General features: G+C 42.1%; 1 protein-coding gene across 38 annotated transcripts in view; it reads left to right on the forward strand.

Moving 5' to 3' along the window:
• Positions 1 to 16,012, forward strand: part of MAP2 (microtubule associated protein 2) — a 186,503-nt gene that overhangs the window by 24,283 nt on the left and 146,208 nt on the right. For all 38 annotated transcript variants that reach the window (XM_015867896.2, XM_015867902.2, XM_015867908.2 and 35 more), the window contains exon 2: positions 14,745 to 14,802. The gene's annotated coding sequence lies outside the window, so the exon portion shown is untranslated. The remainder of the gene's footprint in view (positions 1 to 14,744; positions 14,803 to 16,012) is intronic.

Below are 16,012 nucleotides of genomic sequence, written 5' to 3' on the forward strand. Positions count from 1 at the left end.
GTGTGGTCTCTCTTTTATCCTGCTAGTGGTGCTTGGGTTAGGATTAAAAATAAATACATGAGTGTTTCCTAAGCTTGTAGTATGTGGGTATTACCCCTTTGGGGAAGTGGGAACAGCTTTTGAAATGAGGAACTCCTCAGAGCAGAAGGCCTTACAGTATCTGTGATGCAGCACGTAACTCACTGAGGTCCTAAATTTGTCTGTGGCTCCATGGCACGTTTAATATAAAGAAAAAAAAATGGTCTTATTTTATTTTAACACTTGTAAGATGTCACATGCTGTCGACCTTCTTGTAGCAGGGTGATAAGTTTGTTTCCACTGATAATCAATTAATTGTCAAAAAATTAACGTACTGCCAGCAGTGAAAGTGCTCTTCAGTGAATGGTGAGCAAACAGTAATTTTTGAGTGACATGACACTGAATGAGTTGCATTTGCAACAAATAATTCTGCAGTATCTATATCACGCTTCCTGGTTTGCTGCTCATTTCCTGCTTTATATTGTTGATTTCTGCTAAGATGCAGTTGCTGTTTCTCTGCTGTTTTATTGTGAGTCAGGCAGCTTTGCAAAATAATGACCAATGAGTTCTGCTCACTGCTTTGGGTATTTTGTGTTTGCACAGGTAAGGATATTATTATTGCCACTCCAAAGCTGGAAGTGCTTCTTAACTGTTTAGAAGTAAGTTCTGAGGACTGGCAGGATTGTAGGTTCCTTCCTCCAGAATGAATGATGGTCTGAAAATATTGGCTGATTTATTTTTTTCTTTTTTAGAGAAGTGTCTCAGATCTCTTGGTTGTCTGGACTTAAAATCCTTTATGGTACTACTGTTAGCATATATGCACACTGTGGGTCTGAACAGTGTTCTGCTGATGTGCATATTTGCTGATATTATATTGCAGATTGACCGTTGACTGGGCTGCAGATCGTCATTCAGACAGGCACTAGATTCATCTCAAGGTACTGTGGGGGCTTTTCATTTGGGCCTCCAATTTTCTGATCATGGAGCTGTAATCCACGAAGCCACTTTGTAGTTGGGCTTATGAGCTTAATTGTTAGTGCAAATGAGACTATTGTGGTTCCTGGGAGAGAAGTTGAAAAATAAGATAACAGTCATTAATCATTACTATTCTTCCCATCCGAAACAGAGTGGAAAACAGAGCTCTGTGCCTGTCAAATGGGAGTGGAAGTTATTTTTAATCTTTCTGAGGAGCTTTTTGCTGGTCAATGAAAACAGCAAACACAGTTGAGGAGCAACAATGCCAATTAATTGTCCAGATGAGAAGCCATGAGGAGGAGATAAGGCAATAGTAACGGGACTGTCAGAACTCTCTGGAAAGCCAAAAGAGCAGAAGAAAATCAGTTTTAATTTCAACAGCTAATTTGGGACAGAAGGTCATTGGGGGCAGCAAAACCCAAAGTTAATAGCTATTTAAAGTATGTACTGATATGTGCCAGGGTATGTGTTTATTTATTCTTACTGGACTTGAAGATGTTTTTTTAGCTACTAAAACACAGCTTTTCCTTTTTCATTCAGCCACGAGATAAGTGCAGTAGCCCTTTGGGAATCTTGGTGCCCAGGGAGATGTCACATGGATCCTGCCCAAGGCTGAGAAATGTTTAAGTGATGCTTTAAACTGGGACTTAAGTTTTGATGTTGTTTACATGGATGCTGGATGCTGTGTGTCCGTACTATAGAACTAGTTGTGCTGTTGTAGCATCCCCAAGTGAGGCTCCCTGGGCTAAGCAACGTACAGGCTTTTGGTTCTGCAGGAGTTGTGCCTGCCTTCGGTTCTCCCAGTTATTGGAGACTGGGTAGATGTGTGTTCTGAATAGAACTGAGATCTGTTGTCTGCTGTGCCCGGCCATCCCAACGCATCTGTGGCACGTGTGCTGTCTGGTGGCATCCTGCCTGCACGTGTAGGGTGACAGCTGCCTTTGAAGGGTTTTACTTTGAAGAAGGTGGTTTCTTCCCTGCGCTGGTTTGAGCTGTCTCCTGATCTATTTTTCAGAGAGACGGAAAAGTCCCGTCTTTGGCTAATGGTTCTTGTTAAGAATTGGGTTGTAGCAGCTCCTGTGTGAATTGTGAAGTCTGCTCCAAGTGACTGGCACCAGGTGTGAGGGGTGCACATTTACTGTTGGTGGGTAATGAGGCATGATGCTGTACCAGCTGCTCACCATGCTCTGTTATACCCTGCTGCTCTCTTTGAAGTCAGTCCTTCGGCATATCTTTCTACTGGTAAGTGTTTATTATCAGAGGACCTATAGGAATTTTTTCTTCTCTGTATCTTTTTATTTATTTTTAACCTTTCTGCATTGTTCTGTTTCTGGATCTTTTGCCATATTCTTGCCCTGCTGCTGTCCCTCTTTCCACACAGTGCTGTTTTGCTGGTCCCATGCTGTTAAACAGTGCCATGCCTTGTCAATTCTGACGGGGCCCATAAGGATAGAATGTGGCTCGTCACTCTTTTGGGGTTGGGGGGGGCTTGGGGAGAGGAAGGGAGAAGAGAGAGGTTCAAGAGGTCAGATGATGCTCATTAGCCTAAGTATGCCTGACAGCCCTGGACACCCAAAGAGGACAGTCATGATGTTCTAGTGTTACTACAGGGTCTAATCAAGTTTATATTAGTTTAAATGAGTTCACTTCTTTATCTGCATGTGAATAGGAGAGTTTTTTCTCTTTGAATGCGGTGAACTTGGAATCATGGACTGTCTGAATCTGCTGACATCACTGTGGTAGAATTGTGTTAGGTAACAAGGACTTATTTATCTTTTTATAAATCAGTTTGGCCAGTTTGACAGCTGGATTTTAAGCCTGGGGAGGGATGAGACATCTGTGCTTAAATCCCGCATGGTTGCTTTCATGGTAGTGAGGACTAGGTGAGGAGTTGTGCAGTGGGAAGACCTGTGGAAAGGTCTGTGTGTTGTTGGGTTATTGGGCTTTGTCTTGTGCTGACACAACTGGCTTTACTTGTGTGAATGCTGTGTGTTTGTGTGAACAGAAACCTACTTCTAAGTGAAAACCCAACCCAGTTGCAAAGCTGGCAGCAGCAGTAACAGCCTCTCATCCTGTATTGCACAAATGGGTCTTAACAGTGTGCAGCAGATGTTGCCCAGTGGCTGACAGCTGCATTTAAAATTGCTTATGAAACTGGATTTGGGATTTTGTGAATTAAGTTGAACAAGGACAAGTGCTATTTAACAGTCTGCATGCTTCAGTGGGGAATTTTATTTCTGTTACGCTGAAGTTCTATCAAGTATTAACAATTCAGGCTTGGAGTACTGCTCTAAGAAATATTACACTGAATTGTGCCTGGATCTCAAAAAACCAGGGTTGTTATGCATGAGCCTCATCTGAGTGAGCCAAACAGCACAGTGAATGATGCAGGTATCCCTCGTGTAGTCCAAGACCCACAAGGGCAAACTTCAATGGAGTTGTTTGGAAATGAAACTTGATAAAAAGAAGGATGTTGGGAATGCCATCTGAAGGTGCAAGCAATGGTTGAAAGCAGCTTACCTGAACAGGGTACGCTTCCCATGCTCTGGGGATGAGAAGTGGTAGTGAGGCATTATGCCAGCACCTCTGCTTCTTTTGTCTCTTTAAACCTTTGTTGTTCATTCTGTGTGCTAGTCTTGTGCTCTTCTGAAGTGCCATTTGGATCGCTTTAGGATAAATAGAAGTAGGATGTCATAATAAATTGTGACTGCTTCAGTGGCGAGGAGTGACTGTGCTGATGGAAAGGCAAGAAGTTCTGGAAGCAGCTCCTAAAGAGAACAGCCTAGCTTTCTTGAGCCCTGGGACTGTAGCACGTAATAGAGGCAGAAACTTCTTATTAAAGTGCAGTCCATGAAAGATAGAGCTGTTAAATGAAAGGTAAACACACACGCACTTCCAAGAGATGTCTTATTTTTCCGTGTTTTGCTTCTCATTGGAGAAACTCAGGTTCCCAGCTCTGCAGTGGTTGCTCTCAAAAAAAAATCCAGTTTTTCTTGCTGTGTTGTGTGGGTGCAGCGCCCTGCTTTGTCATTGTCCATTGCCAGCCTGATGGGAATGGCAGGAAAATAAAACACTGAGGGGGATGTAGGATCATCTTGACTGTACTGCCACACTAGCTTGGACTTCTCTGAATTGCTTTTTTGTTTTTTTTTTTTTAAGAAACTGGTAGGATTTGCTGCTGTATCATATGTTGCAAATACTCATTGGAGTGAAAAACAACAACAAAGTACTGATACCTTCTCTGGTTTCAGCACATGCCTTGGGAATAAGGGCTACACACTTGTCAAGCTTCTATTTGTGGTGAATTAAGCAGCATTGACAACAGAAGAACAACAAGGTTGAATAAAATACATTTTCCCCAGAAGGTTCCTGTTTTCAAAGGAATCTCTTTGAACAATTTGAACACAGAATCTCCTTTTAAAATGTTGATGTTTGATAAGTAAATGGAGGGTTTCCACTGGGGAGATGAAGGTCTAAAGAATCAGCAGAAAAACAAGAAACAAAGATGTTGGTAACTTCAGTTGTTTGATTCTTGTATGCAAATAGCGTGGTGATGTGAGAGTGTGCAAATAGCATTCCTTGCTATGTCTGACATACACAACACTGAAACGGTTCGGAATGTTTTCACGCTCTGACACGTTATTTTAAGATGTCATTTAGAGAAGAATCCAAAACATTGATCTCTTGTGGATGAGTCTTAAAAACAGAACTTCAAAATATATACAGAAATGGAAGTTCTTCTTTCCTTGGCAAAAGGATCTTACTAATAAATATCTTAATTAAAAAGTACAGTACAGAATCCTTGTAAATGTTTCTGAGTCATGTGCTTATTGCTTTGAAATGGTTTGAAATTCAGAATATCTGTCTTTATATCTTTTGTCAAAGAATTACCATCATCCCTGAGCAACATATCATAGTTTGTTATTTTTAGAACAGGTTGTTTTTCACAAATTCTTTATTTCCAGCAGTGACACGCAATTGGGATGCAAATTCTGGTTATTCCAGTTATTTTTCATAGCTGTTGTCTAAATGTTTAATGTTGAATACTATCCATCTTTTGGAAACTGCTCGTCCAATTTTCAGGCTGCTCTTCCTGTTAACAAGTGCAATTAATGTGCATGTGCTTTCCTGAAGTACTGGGTGGCTTGAAGGTTGAGCTACTTATGCAGCTGTAGTATCTACAATATCTGCTGTGGCAGGTGGGCAGGGCTCTGGAAACTTGGGTGTTTGCAATGAGGAGAAGTACAGCGGCATTCTTGATTTGAACTTAAATGCCTTGGTGATGCTCACATAACACTGGTACTGAACATTCAGTAATAGCTGTAGTCTGAGGATTGACGTTTTGATGAACTTAAAGCTTTTGTTAAAGCATGAAAAAAAAAAAAAGCATGTGATTGGACTTAAAAGAACATGTTAAAACCATCTGCAAACCCTCAGATGAAAAATAGATTTAGTCCATAGTTTTTCCTAAATGCAACATAACTCTTCCAGCATCACTTTGTGCTACTGGAGAGCTGATAAGGGTCGATGTGATTACAGGATTACCAAGGCACAGGCACCTTCTCGCTTTTATTTTCACCTAGAGGCTGTCATTGCGGGAGGCAGTTGCTGTCTTATGCACTCAGCATCTGTGCTGGCTGCCCCATAGCCATGGATGGACCTGCTGCCTGTGCTGCTGTGCTGGTGCTGCTCAGCTCCGGGCTCCCCTGTGCTGCCAAGAAAGGGGAAGGTATCAGGGTAGACCCCCTGCAATGAGTTTCAGAGTAATTTTCACTGCCTTGGGTGAAGATCTTTTTGATAGTCATCCAAAAGCCGCCAGTGTGTGTTTAGTGGGGCAAATGTGTGTTCTCTGCACTTGGAAATCCGTAAGGATTTTCCAGACATCTGGGAAGGGAGGATGGAACAGGATATCCAGCTTGTGCTTCTGTAGAGAAGCCAGCACTGAATTTAAGGTGTGTCTCAATATTTTCTCAGTGAGTCAGTTGTAAAGTATTCAAACTAGATGCGTGCGAGGAGCAGATTCCTCTTCACAGCCCCATTTAGCTTTTTCCTTCTTCCTTCTTAGCTGCAGAGAGCTCCTAGATTTTGCTTAATTAATTAAGAGTGAGCAAGGAGTATGACTGATAATCACCAGTTCTAGGTCTTACTTTGGGTATTGCAAATAGTGCCTTGGCTTCTGTTATCCTCTTCTGGCAGGGCTAACGTTTGAAAGTACGGTTTTATTGTAAAGTGAATGGGGAACCTGTGTTCTGTGGACTGATCAGTAGCTTCTGTGTTTTTTGTCATTTCTACCCTATGTCTAGGGAGCTTAAATGGTTCGTGCAACACATCCATGAGCTTGGAAATTAAGCATGATTCTATCAGTACATTTTCTTGTTAAGAAAATACCAGTATTTCAGGGGAGGGAGAGGAAGAACCCCCTGAAATAAGTTCCATATATGCTAAGACCTGTGTGTTTAGAACATCTCCTCAATATAAATCCTTGTTATAGCAGATTACTGAATAAATGAAACACTTCGAGGCTAACAGGGATAGAATATTTTAATGATTTTAATTCTTGGATGTGAACCAAAACTGCCATCCTGGACAGGTACGAATGGTGAAAGCAAAGCTGTCATTTTATGTAACTGCTGTAAACTTTGGGTATGATTATGAGAATAATTTTACTGTATGCATAGAAACGTAATAATAATAAAACCCCTTGCAGTCATTGTGTGTATGTATGTGCTGTTCTCCTTCTAGAAAAGGAGAACTGAGAATGGTGTTTGCTGATGGTGAGGTACATTCTCTTTGCTTGTCCTGTTTACCTTGCTTGATTACCAGTTTATAAGCTTGATTGGGAAATTTTGGTTTTCAGCCATTGTCTCAATGCTGAAACTTTTTTAGTACAAGTGAATGAAAGAAAACAGGCAGGCTGTGACCATGCGGTTTGGTTCCCAATGCATCTACAGCACTGCTTTGTTCTACTCAAGGAAGAGCTGGCTTTGCCATGCTGTCGTGATAGCTTCCTCCTTTGCTGCACTGATGCAAAGTGCTTGCTAAGATCTGTGCACTGTGCTCACGTGCTGTTCAGGTAGCTGCACGTACTGCAGCTTTCTCTTACTGAGGGTGATTTGACTTTTGGTTCTATCCATTCCAAATACTTTCTCTTCGGGGCAGCATTATCCGGACACTTGGGTCAGTTCTACTGCTGGCATATTTGCCTTTGAGCTGGAAGCAGTGCAAAAAAAGGCACTAGCCTTACAGACACCATCAACTCAATGTACCCACGTATGAAACTGTGACTGAATTTGATGTGAGTGTAGTTGGCTGATTGTTGCTCGGTAATTTGCTCTATTGAAAGCACTTTGCTTTGTTGGTCAAGTGCTGAAGTATCCCGTATGAAATAATGATGCTTATAGGAGTGCCAGTTGTGGAGTTTCAGTATAAAAATGTTTCTACCCAAGCACACGCATCCTATGTCTGCCTGAGGGCTACAGATGGCAGGGTTTTGCTGCAGTCTGCTGATGGCAAGAATCATATTTGTATTGAAATAGAAGTGTTTTGTATCCTGAGCTTCATAAGATGAAACAGATGAGATGAAATGATGTCAGATTTGTTCTTCTGGACTTCTGGAAGCAGTAAAAAAAGCTGCTGACAATGTGGACAGTAGCTGGCCTTACAACAGCACATTGCTAAAGGGAAGTGATGGAGTAAGAGGTACTTGAGGTTTGCAAGGGATAGTGGGAAATCAGTGGGAAAAGCTTTCTATTTGCAGAACAACCTGCTGAGGGTTGAAACCTGAGGGAGAGAATCTGGAATGGTGTTCCTGAAAGACTGTATCCTTCCTCTGCACAGCAGCTGGAAACCAGCTGCAAGCATGGAGGAGTACAGCATGAAGTCCAGTTGCATGCAACTCCTGTCTGCTGCAGGAGCAGGGCAGGGATTCATTAGAGGCAAAGGTACCAGGTCGCTGCCTTAAACAGCAGAACGGTGTGGAATGGAGTTTCTGGAGACGAGCTTTGTAATGTAAGGTGCCTCTGCCTAAAAGAATGCTTTACATTTGTGATGTTGCTCCTGAATCTTGTTGGCTTCACAGAGTTGTAAGGATTTGAAAGGACCTCTGGAGATTACAGAGTCCTACCTCCTGCTAAAGCAGGTTCCCTGCAGTAGGTTGCAGAGGAAGGGCTTGAATATCTCTGGAGAAGGAGGACTTAGTGCACCTCTGCTTATTCCATACGGGTAATTCTGCTCTTTTGACATGGATACCTACAGAGTGGTTGCAGCCGTTAGTACAAGCTTTGCATGGGAATGTGTCTGATGTCCTTTTCTTGTTGCGCTGTCCTGTGGATTACTCTGTTAATAATCTCATTGGAGCTTTTTGAAACCTGCAATTACACAGAGCTCTGTGATAGATGGGAGCAGCAATAAGGGATTAATGAGTTGAACAGAATATTTTGTGATTCCTTGAAGTGTCAACATGAGCATACAGCAGGACTCTGCTGCTTATCTTGACTCAGTCTTTGGCAGGCAGCACAAGGTGTTATCCTGATACTCTGGAGGCTTCAACCAGTGGAAAGACTCAGTGTCAGTTTCTGCAGTACAGGATTTGTTAAAACATAAACCTCTTTAGTAGTAGGACCATGTGGCTACGTCCTTTGCAAGTATAAATTGACACAGCATGGAAGTACTTACTCCCAAGTATTTTCCTTTTATGTTTTGAAAAAGTATGCTGTAAAGAGGCTGTTCACGAATCAAAAAGTCAGCTGAAATGATGAATGGGACGCTCTGAGCTCCTTGCTTTTACAAATAACCATGTGCTAGGACCCACTGAAGTGAGTGGGGCTTGCTTGTGTGGTTGAGGACTGCTTTCAACAACTACAGTTTGCTTTGTCAGAGCCCCGTTTTCTTTTTTGCTCATGCTTGCCTCAGTGGTCAGTTTAGGGTTGCTGGGGCAGTTTTCCAAGTGTCCACATGGGTGACTAGCCCCTGTTAAATCCAGACCTTCTGTTCTGAAAGCCCCTTGAACTTTGACAACATCTCCCTTTTAAAGGGGGGGGGGGGGGGGGAAGTCAGAGGCGAATTATATAGTGCAACAATTTGAAATGTACTGAGACAAGCTCTGTGCTCAGCACCTGTAATTATAAACAGCATTTTGATCCTGAATAGGGGGTTTTAAAAGAAGGCTGCGTTCAAAGCTGCTCATTAATTATGTTACTCAGTGTCAGCCCTTTTAATAAAGGAAAAAAGTGCACGATGCATTCTTCTAGCTGAAATGCAAATACAATAGAGATAATGCCACTTCTCAAGGAGGGTTTGCTTAATATGAGAATGACGCTTGTGCCTACTAATTAAAAGTTAATCTAAGTGAAATGCGTTTTCAGTTCCAGGTTTGAATTGGTTTGCCATAGCTACTTGTGACAGGTCTCAGGGCAAGGCGCACAAAAAGCCTTGCTATGCGTTTCTGTCTTTCCCCAGTTAATGTTTACACAGAGTAGTGTTGTTAATCTGCTGTTTCTGTCATGCTGCATCAATCATATGAGGGACTGAGAAGCCACCAAAGACTCTATTTCTATTTTATTTGTAAGAATAAAAAAACTTCCTGATTTAGGATGTTTGTTTATGAATTCTAAGTTCCATTCCACTTTCACATACATCTCCTGTGTGGCTGCAGAAATAGACTGACTGCTAATCAACCCTTGCAGTGCAGACAGTGCCTCTTTTGTCATGTTGCGGCACAAAACGTTACTTAGATTTTTAATCCGCTTGACCTCAGTTGCATCTCGATGATGTATCACAGACCAAAGAAGCTGTTAAAGGAACCTTTTAACATTGAGTCAAATGGCTCATTTCAGGAAATACTGGAATAAAGGGGGTTTGTGCAGCCTTTGTGGCTGCCTTCTGCATGTGTATTATAAAGCAGTCTTTAATTATGTGATCACATTATTGCTTGTTTCCACGGAGCTCCTGCCTCATTAAGTGCATGATATGGATGTTGCTCCAGTTGGAAACAGCTATGCAGTGTTTTCATTCTATCTCCTGTATTTTCAGTGCATGTCTCCTTTCTTTTCTGTTGTCTGCAAACTGTTTCAGGCAATTGTCTTCTCACCGAAGGTTTCCAACTGTGTTATCTCTTAAAGCATTAATGCCAATGAATTGGGAATTCAGAAGAGGAGGGAGTAGAGTTAGAGCAACATGAATTGCTGTTGAAACTCAAGTATTTTTTGTTGTTGTTTTGTTTGGTATTTTCATGCACTGTTTTTACCCTTGCAGCTTGTTGAGTCACGTCTTTGAAAAGATGCTTAAGCATTAAAAAATGATGTAAAGGATAACAGGGCTAGTCAAAGAACCAAAGGGAAGCTTTGAGGTTCTGTTGCTGCAGGAGCACCAGAAGCGTGCAGTGTGATTTCGGTGTGAAAATCCCTGAAACTGGGAGATTAAAGTTGAAAGGATGTGTGTGTGGCATATAGCCCCTGGGAAACTAGGCTCTCAGAGTCCATTAATGAAACTGAACGAGTATTTGCTCCTTTTTGCACAGCAGGAAAGATATTCTACCTATCCGCTATGTTGTTTGCCTATTCAACTCTGACTATAGATTATTTTTATGTGCAAGCAAACTAAAATATGTTGAGGTTTTAAGAAGTCATTGATCTTATCATTTAGGTAGTAGGAGACAGTATCAAAAATACCACAGCACACAAGGAACAGTCTTCTTCCAATTAAGAGATGAAGTGTACTTTGAAATTTCTGATGTTCTTTACAGAAACAAAAGATGCATTTGTTCTTTTCTCACGCGGATGGCTGTCAGTGTGCTGCAGCAGTAGGCTTCCCATGTGAACCTTGGTCCAAAACGTGGATTAGCCCAGTGTATTGGCAGGGACAAGTGCTTCAGAGCGCATCTGCAGCTCCTGCCACTTCGCTTCATCACATGCGAGCATGCAAGCAACAAAAAAACCCAACTTGGACCGTCTGTTTTCTGCAGTAGGCAGATCAAGGGAAGGTAACTGTGCGAGGCAGGAAGGTGTGATGCAGAGCTCGGTTGTGGAGGCAGGTTCCTCGAAATAGCTTTGTCCTGCTTACTTGCTTTTTTTAGAGCATGCAGTGAAGGTGGTGTGCTGCTTCAATAAGTACCTAATTTAGTTAGATTAGCCTAAATCTCCTTTGCAAGTCTTCCAGACATGTTCAACAACTGCTAGCTTTATACTCTGGGGGATTATCTCCTGTGTTAAGGCATGTCTGTGTCGCAGATCAGTGTTAACAGTACCGGGTTGACAGCTCTGACAGAAGAGTTCTGGAAATTGTCTGTGGAAGCTGAATATCCAGTTGCTCATTTTGCTTTTCTGTGAGATGTGACTTGTCTCAACTGAAGAGTAAGTACAGCATTGGATCATGGTTTGTTCCCCAGCTGCTTCTGTGTGATGTCTGGTACATGGCCTCATGCTGCTGGGCTTCATCTAAGGTGTTGCCAGAAGAAGGTGTATGCCAAAACCTCTTTCTCTTTGCTGTCTCTGCTAAGGTGGTTTTTCCAACAGAGAAGCCTTAACATCTAGGGTCAAGGCAGCAGATTTTCCAGGGGTTTCCTGTCCCACCCATTCACAAGGGCTGCTGGCGGTGAGCGCAGCAGCAGCTTTGCAGGATTGCTGTCACAGTGCTGGCTTGCATCTCCTTTCCTTATGAGCAGCACAGCCTTTGTGTCGTTGAATTTCATGGCAGCTCAGTGCTTCTAACTGACCACCAGACTAGACATCTGAGACCTCTTCCCAGCCCCTGCAGATCTTAGCCATCTGTGCTACCCTTCCTTTTTCCTGGACTATGTTGTTTTGCTTTTGCCTCAGTTTGTCTTTATTATTATTGTATTATTATATTTTTAATAGAAAGAGCTGGACTGATTTTGATTATTACAGTCTTCTAGGTGTTTAAGATTGTTAACTTTGTTTCAAGCATCAGTGTTAGACTGATAGGTCTCTAGTTCTCTGGGCTGCCATGTTCCTGTTTCCTTTTCAGGTGGCTCTTTGTTTATCTGATGGCAGTACTTCAGGGCTCCATCTTCCATGAGCTTGCAGTTTCAGTGGTTTCTTTGATTAGTGTTTTTGCTTTTAAATAATTACAGGTTACTTCAGTCTGGTCCAGCTGACTTACCAACAGGAGGCTCCTCTCAATAAGCAGCTCTTTCTCCATTTTGGTTTGCGCTGTAACTACTTTGTTCTAGCTTTCCCATGCCACAGAATAGTTTACCTTTGTATCTTGATTACCTCTTCAGCTCTTGTCTCGCCTCTTGTTGGGTGCTGCTGACTTAGCAGAGTTACTTGAAATCTGTTTCAATCTTTCAAATCAGTTATGCCTGTCACTTCTTTCTGTCGGAACAGTTGGTGCTGTCATTCCATGGTCACCATTGCCCAACCGCTCTTCTGCTTTCAGATTTGCAGGGTATCATTTAGTCAGAACCACCTGCATCTTCTACAATGAAATGTGCCCAGTGTGTTTGAAGTTATGTTGATGCACCCAGCCCAGGTATCTTGGTGAAACAGGCTCTTTTCATAGCATATGCCCCTTTCTCAGGGCTTATGTAGGCTGAATGATAGCAAATACCAGACAACTTGATTTCTCTGCGTTGGGTTACTTGAAAGTTGCCAGTGCACATCTTTAGTAGCCAGACATTTAAGTGTGTCTCCTTGCAGGCACACTTCACATAAAATCTGATGCTATTAGCAAATATCACTGTAGTTACAGGAAAGTGGTAGATAAATCACTCAATATAGACACGTTCTTTAACAACAACTCCAGATTCTTATTAGCCAACAAGTATTCAGAAGACAAAATGACAACACCTGGCAGTGCTTACTAGTTTTCTCTCTGAGTCAAGCAGTTGGCGTAGTACTTTATTTATTATCAGTCTTCTTTTAAATGTATCCTGGGTGTTCACTACTGTCTGCATGAGTCAGGGCTGTGATTCTGAGAATTTGGAGGTTCTCAAGGTGGAATTTACAGAGAGCAAGTGAAGCAGAAGAGTAAGTACATGTCTGGTCTGTGTTTTACAGCCCTACTGCATTGCTAATCTGTATTCCTGTTATCATGACCCAAGGTACTAGGATGAGCCCAGTGTCTCCCAAACATTGACTCATCCTTAAAGGTGCTGGAAGTTCTTGCTGGGAACACCAGGCTTGTGTGCATCTCCTTTATGTGCTCATCAGAAACTTGACAGCATGGAGCCTGCTGGTACCAGCCCTACTTATGTCTTGCTTTGGGTGTAGACTAGGAGCTCTTTGGAGATTAGGAGGTGCAAAGTGAAGTTTTGCTTAAGAGGTGAATGAATACGCCGTGTAAATCATTAAAGGGTTGTGCTTTGCTGGCCTTTATTAGCAGTGTCTGGACAAGTAGCATCTTTCTGAAGAATGCCAAATCTTTGGTGCATGACACTGCCCCTGAGGGTGGGGCCTTAGGCAAATCTCATTTAGCAAGACTAACCAGCTTAGAGCTGATTTCCGTCTCAGACATGTGGAATTAACCAAAGATAATAGGGACCACGCCTGGCCAGCAAATTCTAAGAACTGACTTTTCATTTTCTGGTATTGAGAGGAAAGAAGAAAGAGCTGAGCTGTTTTCTTCCAGTTTTCACTTGACTTTCAGCTTCTGCTGAACAACAGCAGTGAGCAATTCAAACCTGTGCATTTTTGCTTTCGAAAAGTCATCTTGTACTGAAAAGCAGGAGGTAGGGATGAGATCCTTGCTTTCTGTTCATGTTGCAGTCATTCCCTTGTGTTAACTCTGATAAGGCACTGAATCTACCCTTCATTTTGTGTGCTTTCTTTCTAAGTTGGGTGTAGTCATCAGCAAGATTCCCATTGCATTCATAGATAATACCTGCGCTTGTGGGTACTCTGAGACATGGCAAACTTGACCAAAAGTACGAAGTGCTTTTATCCTCACTGGCATTTATAATCTACAGGCAGGAAGTGACTATTTGGAGCCGCTTTGTTCAGCTGTGGTTTCTTAGCCATCTTTTGGTAAAAGTTAATTGTCCAGGTGGGATATGTGTTGGATAAGAGTGGTAATACTGGAAAATGGTCTTTTTTGTTGGGTTTTGGTGTGAAGTTGGGAAGGAAATTTTGCCTGTTCTTTGTCCTTGTTAGACAGTTTGACTCAATTTGTTAATAGCAACAATTTGTACTATACGGGTACTTCACTCCAGCCCAACCTTTCCCACAATTTGCGAAGCAGTAATTAATTCTCACTTATGCTGCTGCGATCATTTTAAGATACGGTGGTACCCAGAGCACAGAATCTCTTTGAATCTCTCAATCTCTTTGTTTGGTGATTCAGTTTATTTCTGTTTTTTGGTGTTACCATCTCATTGTTGTTATTTTTGGTGAATCACTACTGGGGAACATACATACATAAAAGATATTCTATTTACAGGTTGTCTCCCTTCTGTAAAGTATGAAGGGGTTCAGTTTAAGTGAACCTGCTGCAATAAAAGCCATCGGTGTAGCTTGTGTTTCAGTGACTTCTGTTTTTCTGTGATGATCTACATCACACTGCAGAGGCATTCTGAGCAGCGGAGCCTCTGCAGTGTGACTTGGTCTCATATATACCAGGGGATGTAAGTTAATTTGGTGTAATTTTGAATGTTAACAAAAGCAGAGGGAGGTGATTTTGTTACTCATAGGTTGCAATTCAGGAATTACTATTCAATTTGAAAAAAGGTAACAACCAAGAAACAACAACAAACTTTCCCCTGCTGCAACTAACTGAGGATTTTTGCTTTGTTTCAGACTGTGGGAACCTGAGCTGAAGTATCGTGTGACTTACAACGTGATAACTACACCAAAAGTAAGTTTTCTGCTTTTGTTAGTCTTATATCAATTGTTCCGGATGACTGGCAATGCTGCATGTCTCTGACTTTACCCCAATGGATTGCCTGCTGAATCTCTATGGCTTGTTCAAGCATCAGTTTGACAGGGTTCCTTTTCTCCCTGCATGTGTGTGCTTTGTGTTTTGAGGATAGTTTGAACAAAGGTATTGAGTGTGCTTCCTGGGCTGTGCAGTGGAGGACTTGGTAGCGCAGAGGTGGGAACTTGAGTGAAAAATAAAAACAACTGAAGTGTTGCCAAATTCTTTTTGTTGGTTTTCCATAGGAAATGTCTGACTTGCAGCACAAGCTGAGCTATCCAAATGCAGGTGCTACTGAGTACAAGCGCTGTGCACTGAATCTTATGTTTCGTTTTCCTCTTTTCACATTGCAAATGTAGGGTTTGTGGTTGCCAACAATGTTTTCTTAAGTGTGGACTGCTGACTTGTCTGTCAGTGTACACACACTCACCGTGTTTGAAGGATTGCTCCTCTGCTTTGTTGAAATGTTTTGTTGAGGTTGTTTATGGATTACTCAAATCTGAAAGGCAGCACAGATGTAAAAAAAAGAAAATAATACGCTGATAATTGAATTTGTCTCTGCACTCCGGCATTATCTGTTTAGAGAAAGGTTTGTGTAATGGATGCAGACAGCTTTTGGTTATTTGTAGAGCACAGATGAGAAGATACACAAAAAGTGTTGGTAAATACCATTCTCACTTTATTTAGTTGTTCTTCCTCACCCCAAAAATACTGATCTTAGCTACTTGATGTTTTCAAGCACTGGGCTTATCTGGTGACGATATGCAGCCAAGATTAAGTTATAGTTCTGTGTATTTTCTTCCATTTTTCCAGCAGCTGATTCTCACTCTGTCTAGAGTAGGGAATGGAGTCAAGACCGGGACATGTGTTACTTGCGTCTATGTACTGGGGGTGCTTTCATCTGACTGTGAAGTTTCTGCTCCACCTGCAGCTCCTTCCCCCCCTGCCCTGAGTTACAGGGGCCCCTGATGTCTTATTCGCTACTTTCTTTGTGTGCTTCTTGGTCATAGGATGAGAGTGCAGCAGATTTCTTAGTGGGGCATTTGTGGTGCTCTGTAGCCAGACCACACTATTTCCTTCTCCCTCCTGCTGCATTCACACTTGTCTTTAGAGTGTGTGGCTGCAGGAGATAGAGCAGCAGACCCAGTTG

The sequence above is a fragment of the Coturnix japonica genome, chromosome 7 (assembly GCF_001577835.2).
Source record: "Coturnix japonica isolate 7356 chromosome 7, Coturnix japonica 2.1, whole genome shotgun sequence".
In the NCBI taxonomy this organism is placed as follows: Eukaryota; Metazoa; Chordata; class Aves; order Galliformes; family Phasianidae; genus Coturnix; species Coturnix japonica.